General features: G+C 43.4%; 1 protein-coding gene across 1 annotated transcript in view; it reads left to right on the top strand.

The window, feature by feature from the left end:
- polr1c (RNA polymerase I and III subunit C) overlaps positions 1–8,463 on the top strand; it is a 43,339-nt gene that overhangs the window by 21,200 nt on the left and 13,676 nt on the right. The gene's annotated exons all lie outside the window — the stretch shown is intronic.

An 8,463-nucleotide genomic window follows, 5' to 3' on the forward strand; every position in this document is an offset into this window, starting at 1 on the left:
TTGACTGTGTGCTAATTAGATGGAAAGAATACTTCAAGGAGTTGATGAATGAGGAAAATGAGAGAGAAGGGAGAGTAGAAGACTTCGTGTGGTGGACCAGGAAGTGGCAATGATGAGTAAGGGGGAACTTAGAAAGGCATTAAAGAGGATGAAAAATGGCCCTGATGACATTCCTGTGGAGGTATGGAAGCATCCATACCAGTCCATACTTCTGCTCAAAGCACAACCTGTGCAGTTTAGAAATATAACTATTACTATAAAAGATACATTGTTGAAATTGCTGTAGTGGGACATGGAGGGGGTGGGGGGTGGGGAGCTTTCAATGACCTAATTTGTTTCCCCTGCGTACTGTAAGTTTAAAAAAAAAAAATAAATGCATACAATTACTTGTATGCGTGGGGGGGGGGGAGGGGGGGCATGAAGGTAACAAGACGTGTACGGGAAGCAGGGGAGATGGACGTTGGGGGAAAGGATAGTTGGCTGCCGCGTTTATGTTCTTCTCCCTTGTCCTCCCTTGTTGATAGCGACACGGTGCAATGGAGGCAATGATTAGTGACTTGTAATGCATTGGCACGGGATGCAAAGTAGGGCTGCACGATTATGGACAAAATAATAATTGGGATTATTTTGATCAATATTGTAAACACTTTTGCGTCACGATTATTCTTCGTTCGGGAAAAAAAAAAACTAAATTTTTATTGCGCTACTTTTCAACAAACTATTTCAGTTTATAATGCAAAACGAGTCTCGAAATAACAATAAATGAAAGATTAAAAAAAAAAAGTAACCCAAGATTTCTACTTTACCAAGGGCTAACTGAATAAATATGCTCTTACAAAGTGCAGGCACGAATTACAGCTTAATGGAAGCAAATACATTTAATGCATAAAATGCAATAACATTAGGCTGTAAGCACTGACTTTTCATTTGAAAATCCCCATCGTAATCGGAAGGGTACGTCTCTGGTGTTCTGCTTGACCATTGCTCAGACGTGCACAGTCACAAACTGCAAAGAAGCCGACAGTTGTGATTTCCCTCTCCATTTACTTCTGGTGTGTTTTTTTTTTTTTTTGTTTGTTTGTTTTTTTTCACTCCGGTTTCCTCCCACATCCCAAAAACATGCACGAATTGGAGACTCTAAATTGCCCGTAGGTGTGAATGTGAGTGCGAATGGTTGTTTGTTTGTATGTGTCCTGCGATTGGCTGGCAACCAGTTCAGGGTGTACCCCGCCTCCTGCCCGATGATAGCTGGAATAGGCTTCAGCACTCCTGCGACCCTAGTGAGGAGAAGCGGCTCGGAAAATGGATGGATGGATTTTGAAGTTGCCCACGGAGTGCTGTGCCAGCCCTTAAGATGAAGCCTTAACCATACTTTCGCCGCCTGGTGGCTGGCTGACTCGTTTCAGAATCAGAATTCTCTTTATTTGTTAAGTATGTCACAAACGCACAAGGAATTCTTTCTCCAGTAGTTGGAGCCGCTCTCGTAAGTCAATAGACAGCCATTTTGACATAAAAACATAACACACTACGGACAGTCACTTAGGAATAAAAGGTTACTGGTAAGGCTGGAAGAGGTGGGGTCCATGAGGATTTTGCATGCTCTTGTCTGGCAGCGTGCATGTCCTCTAAGGTGGGTAGGAGGGTACTGACGATTTTTCTGGCAGTCCTCATGGTCCAGCATCATGTGTTCAAAGGATTTCATGACCACAGATGTCAAGGCGACAGGCCTGCAGTCATTCAGACCCAACATTGCAGGTTTCTTGGGGACTGGGATGTGATGGTGGAGTGTTTGAAACAGGACGGTATTTCACACAGTTCCAGAGATCTATTGAAGATCCCTCTGAAGACTGCAACGAACTGGTCAGCGTAGACTTTGAGGCAGGATGAGGGCACAAGGTCTGGACCCGCCGCTTTGTTGATCTTTTTGTCTTTTGAAGATGCGGCTCACATCCTGTTAATGAATGGTCAACTCAGAAGTGTGATGGAGGTCAGTGGTACGGCTGGATGGGTGTGGGATATGAAAGTGACCTTTTCAAATCTGCAGTAGAAGGTGTTCAAGTCATCAGCTCATCCTTTATTCTCTGCTTGGGGGGGTTGTCACTTGTAGTTGGTTAGCGATTTTAATCCTCGCAAGACTGACTTAGACGGCAGTAAACTGTTTTTCCATCTTTTTTTCATAATTTCTCTTTGCGGTGTGAATTACGTTTGTCAGCTAAATTGTAGCGCGATTGTACAGGGCTCTGTCCCCACTTTGGTAGGTGTCCTCTTTCGCCCGGTGAGGTTGCCGAAGTTTGGCAGTGAAACATGGCTTATTATTGAAAGTGCGATATGTTGGTACACACACAGGCTGCCAGTTGAAGTTTCACAGACAGCCTGTCTGTGCAGTCGAAACAGCCTTGAAGTTCTATCCTTGCTTCATTGGTCCACTTCACTGTTTTCACCATAGGCTTAGCACACTTACATTTGTGCCTGTATGTCGGTATTAAGTGACTTAAGCAGTGATCAGACGAGCCCAGAGCTGCACGGGGGATTGCACAGTAGTGCGTCACTTAGCGCGGCGTAGCAGTGGTCGAGAATGTTGTTTTCCTTGGTGGGACAGTCAATGTTCTGCTTGTATTTTGGGAATTCGTGGTTGAGTTTAGCTTTGCTAGAGTCCCCAAGAATAATGAGGGGTGAATCTGGGTGTGTTTTTTTCAAGTTGGTTTGCTTGGTCAGCGAGGTTTAGCAGTGCGATGTTTGTTCATGTTAGCCTGAGGAGGAATGAAAGAGGCGAACTCGAGCAGCGAGTAGAATGGCTTACAGTTCAAAAACAGCGACTCCAAGTCCGGGCTGCAGTTTGTGTTTAGCTCTGAGACGTCGGTCCACCATTTTTCGTTGACATAAAAGCATATTCCGACACCTTTTGACCAGAATCATTACGCCGCCATCGGGGACGCGTTCACATAGCCATGTCTCCGTGAAGCACAGGGCGGTAGAACGTCCGAAGTCTTTCCTAGTCTTTGTGAGAAGTTGAAGCTCGTCCAATTTGTTGGGTAGAGAGCGTAGATTTGCGTGGTGAATTGACGGGAACAGCATTCAGAATCCTCTCTTTCGGAGCTTGACCCCCACTCCGGCTCACTTTCCCCCTGTGCACCATAGATCACAGCCACTCCACCGGTGAGTGACTCCAACAAAAGAATTCCGGGGTAGACTCCCTAATGTTTAGCAAGTCTTCCCTTGTGTAAGTCACGTAATGTCTCCAAAGACAAACGAAAAACACAAAGACATAGACAGTAGATTGAGAGCTCGTTATCGATGTGACCACTCAGTTAGGCGCCATGATTGAGCATGCAAAATGCTCTTTCTCATCGATTGTAATTGGGCACGTTATTTGATCATTCTCGTCAGTTTACCAAGCTTAATTAAGGAGATTTTCAGTTTGTTCCATCTTATCTGGGTAGCTTTCTGTCCTATGTGGTTCCTGATAATAAGTGGCAATTGTAACTTGATTGTTATTTACACAGTCGAAATGCTAACAGCCAGCTAGCCCTGTTGCCAAATACATAATACTTTGTGAATCGAAGCTGCCCCTCTGCTTTATAGGTAAATAAATTGCTTAATATCTGTCTGTTCTTCCTTTAAAGTGGTCAATGTGTTGTCTTTTTTTGTCGTTTCTCTTCCCATCTTGTCTCTTTTTGTTGTTTCTCTTCCCATCTACACCATGGTAAAATAATTTAACCCTGCCCCTAAACCTCTAGCCCTATAGCCTTTCCACCTGGTCTGCTGGACACACAATATATCAACCTTTCTCCTAATCATCATGTCAACCAACTCCCGAGATTTTCCTGTCATAGTCCCAACATTCCAAGTCCCCTCATTCAATTCTAGGCTCTGTGCTTTTCTTTTCTCTTTCTGCCGAAGAACCCGCTTCCCACCTCTCCTTCGCCTTCGACCCACAGTAGCTGAAATTCCACCGGCGTCCTGCAGGTTAACGGTGCCGGGAGCAGGCGTTGTTAACCCGGGCCACGACCGATCCGGTATGGAATTCTTTAAATGAACGCTCATATTTGTTTGGCAAAGTTTTAAGCCGGATGCCCTTCCTGACGCAACCCTCTGCATGTATCCGGGCTTGGGACCGGCCGACAGTTTGCACTGGTTTGTGCCCCCCCCGTACGGCTTCATTAGGGAGCATATAAGCCGATGTTCTCAAAACACAATTAAAATCTCCCCCTATCAATGTCATTCCCTCCCGCTTTATCTGCAATAAATGATGTAATAAGTTTGGGTTGTCCTCATTTGGAGCATATAAATTAAGTAGTGTCATTTTAATGCCCCCTATTCTTCCTATTACCATTAAATATCACTCTTCTTTGTCTAAGTTTTTCTCATGACAAAAATAAATGGGGGAGCTATTCTGCTGGTCCACCCATCCTCTCCTCAGGTTTACATGCTCCTTTTCTGAAAGATGGGTTTCCTTGAGCATCGCTATGGCACAGTTAAGTTTTTTTAAATTTGTTCAGCTCTTTTTTTCGCTGAATATGAATACTCAAGCCTTTAACATTATAAGAAACACAGGTTATATATATTGTTCATCTTGTTGCATTACACACACTTCCATTTCACCCATAGATCATAAAGCACGGATTCATTACGGGTATAAAATTGGTCCATTTCCAATCTCAGGACGAAAGGAACTTTTACAACTGGAAAAACTAGCAAACAGTTACAGAACAATGTCGACTTCCACAAACAAAACTGATTCAGTTGGAGTCGTCAGACGTGAGTAACCCAGTCCCCATTGTATCCTGGGCGGCGGTTGGTGACACGTCCTCCATTGTAGGAGGGGAGGGAGGGGGATGGGGGGTGTTGCTGTTGTCCGTTTCACAGAGTGGTACATTGCGGCTCCAGTCCAGGCTGTCCTCTGCTCCCGAAATTTATGATGTATAATTTCCTTGATAGGGTAATCCAGAAATTTAACAATGAGAGCACGTGGCAGCACTGGGATTGGCGGTGAGGGCTCTGTGCGCCCTCTCAATGCCAATATCGAGAGGGCAGTTTTAAACAACTAGTGTACAAATAGTTTCACATCCCTTCCCTCGCTCCCCTCTGGCACACAGTAGATGTTCATGTTATTTCGGCGTGATCTCCTCTGCATATCTTGACACTGCACAGTCGAGTATTTCTGTGCATCAGGTAGCGAAGGGTGTCTGGTGGTGTCTGTTAGCACTTTGTTTTCCAATTTTCTCACATCTTCTCTCAGTCCATATAAAGACGTTTCTCGTCTCGCTTTGCGTGTTCATCTTGGTTGTCTTTCCTCAATTTCTCACGTTCTGTTAGTATTTTTTACTCTGAGTTGTGCGTGCTATCATCTGTGGCCACAGGCCCACTCGAGGATTGTTTTGAGTTCACTGTTTCAGGTTGTCGCCCTTATCTTTAATTTGGTCCTGTTTATGCGATCCCTTACATCTCAGGTGAAGATGCCATATCGTTCAAAATCAAATTTGCCGAGTATTATTTGAATTTAGTGAGGAAAGGGTCAAGTGCTGATGGAACGTATTCAAGCTTCTGTTTGGAACATGACTTCATCAGACTTGTTGATGGCGGACATCAACAAACAGTTTATTGCATGCCCAACAGTACTGAAAAATCAAAATACGTCCATATTTCTGGTTTAAGCTTCGCAGGACGTTCGCCCAACGTCTTCAACAAACAACAGTCCAGTTGGCTTGATTCAAACTTTGTGGATTCTACTCATTCGGTTTAGCACTCTGCTCAGTGGCTATTTCCTGTACTGTGCATGCTTATCGCACAGTGGGTGTGTCTTTCTGCGAAATGGACGTACTGGGACATGCGCAAGCCTATCGCGGTAAAAATAAAACTTGGGCATGAATAGGCCCAAACAGAACAGGCAAAACACATGCAGAATTAAAGCTTTGGCTTTAACTTAACTGATAGGCTGGAGTCTTTTTTGTTTGCAAATTTACTACATATTTTGATATACTGTAAAAGTCACAGGTGTCAAACTAGTGGCCCGGGGGGGAGATCCTGCCTACCACATCATTTTATGTGGCGCGCAAATGCAAATCAAAATTGTTAGTGTTCTGGTGTAACAATGTTGAGAGATTCATTTTTTGTTACAAATTTCCCTTTGAAAAGAAGAGAGAGAGTTGAAAGATGGTTTTTTGAGTCTTCTGATTTCAAAACTGGTTGTTCATCAATTTGTCGTGTGAACTGTATGTAATTATATGAGGTGATAATTCCTTGATATGGGTTCATAGTAATCGTGGCCCTCCGAGGGAAGTTAGTGGCCCGTGACATAAATGAGTTTGACACTCCTGGTATAAGTCGTGTGCCCATCAGCCTGAATGTTACAGACTTTGAACTCATGTGAAAATAAATGCGTTTTTTTTTTCGATTGACCAACAATTTTACTCAAGTTGTTGCTGACAGGTGCTGCATGTCCTCCTCGCAGGACAGTTTCTAAAGATCAAATAAAACCAGTTCAAATTCATGCGCTTGACATTGGATTGATGCTGAAAAGTCCATCTTTAATTCTCTTACTTTGTCAATGCAGTTTTTATTCCAAGCAGTGGGGATCACTCTTTAGGGGCCTGAGCACAGAGGCGGCATCAATCTGTAAAACCGACATCAATCTGTAAAGGATATCACCACATGGGCTCAGGAACACTTCGGAAAACCAACGTCAGTAAATAGTTTGGCGTTCCATCCGTAGGTGCAACTTGCAACTCTACAATGCAAAGTAAAAGCCATTTATCAACAACACCCAGAAATGCCGCCGGCTTCTCTGGGCCCGACCTCATCTAAGATGGACTGATGTAAAGTGGAAAAGTGTTCTGTGGTCCAACAAGTCCACATTTGAAATTGTTTTTGGAAATTGTGGACGCCGTGTCCTCCGGGCCAAAGAGGAAAAGAATCATCCGGACTGTTATGGACGCAAAGTTCAAAAGCCAGCATCTGTGATGGTATGGGGCTGTGTTAGTGCCAATGGCATGTTTAAGTTACACATCTGCGAAGGGACCATTAATATTGAAAGGTACATACAGCTTTTGGAGAAACATGCTGCCATCCAAGCAATGTCTTTTTCATGGATGCCCCTGCTTATTTCAGCAAGACAATGCCAAACCACATTCGGCACGTGTTACAACAACGTGGCTTCGTCGTAAAAGAGTGCGGGTACTAGACTGGCCTGCCTACAGTCCGGAGCTGTCTCCCATTAAAAATGTGTGGCGCATTATGAAGCGTAAAATACGAAGCTGTACATCAAGCAAGAATGGGAAAGAATTCCACCTCCAAAGCTTTAACAATTAGTGACCTCAGTTCCCAAACATTTATTGAATGTTGTTAAAAGAATAGGTGATGTAATACAGTGGTAAACATGACCCTGTCCCAAGTTTTTTGGAACGTGTTGCAGCCATAAAATTCTAAGTTCATGATTATATGCTAAAAACAAGAGTTTATCAGTTTGAACATTAAATATATTGTCTTTGTAGTGTATTAAATAAAATAAAAACAATACAATGATTTGAAAATCGTTGTATTCTGTTTTTATTGAACACAACGTCCCAACTTAATTGGAATTGGGGTTGTATCTATCGAGTGGGTACGGAAAGTATTTCAGACCCCCTTAAATTTTTCACTTTGTTATATTGCAACCATTTGCTAAAATTATCGAAGTTAATTTATACGTTAACGTTCTATCTTGCGCTCATCAGACCAGAGAATCTTATTTCTCACCATCTTGGAGTCCTTCAGGTGTTTTTTTTTTTTTTTTTTTTTTCTCAACAAACTCCATGCGGGCTTTCATGTGTCTTACACTGAGCAGAGGCTTCCGTCAGGCCACTCTGCCACAAAGCCCCGACTGGTGGAGGGCTGCAGTGATGGTTGACTTTCGAGAACTTTCTCCCATCTCCCGACTGCATCTCTGGAGTGATCTTTGGATTCTTCTTTACCTCTCTCACCAAGGCTCTTCTCCCCCGATTGCTCAGTTTGGCCAGACAGCCAGCTCTAGGAAGGGTTGTGGTCCTCCCAAACGTCTTCCATTTAAGGATTATGGAGGCCACTGTGCTCTTCGGAACCTTAAATGCAGCAGAATATTTTTTTTAACTTTGGCCAGATCTGTGTGCCTTGCTACAATTCAGTGTCTGAGCTCTTCAGGCAGTTCCTTCGACCTCATGATTTCTCATTTGCTCTGGCATGCACTGTGTGCTATAAGGTCTGACTGATATAGACAGGTGTGTGGCTTTCCTAATCAAGTCCAATCAGTACAATCAAACACAGCTGGACACCAATGAAGGGGTAGAACCATCTCAATGATGATCAGACGAAATGGACAGCACCAGAGTTAAATGAGTGTCACAGCAAAGTGTGAAAAATAATTTAAGGGGGTCTGAATACTTTCCGTACCCACTGTATAAAATATATATTATTTATTGAAATTGCTGTCATTAATCCAGAGGGAGATTT

Source organism: Phycodurus eques, chromosome 11 (assembly GCF_024500275.1).
Source record: "Phycodurus eques isolate BA_2022a chromosome 11, UOR_Pequ_1.1, whole genome shotgun sequence".
NCBI lineage: Eukaryota > Metazoa > Chordata > Actinopteri > Syngnathiformes > Syngnathidae > Phycodurus > Phycodurus eques.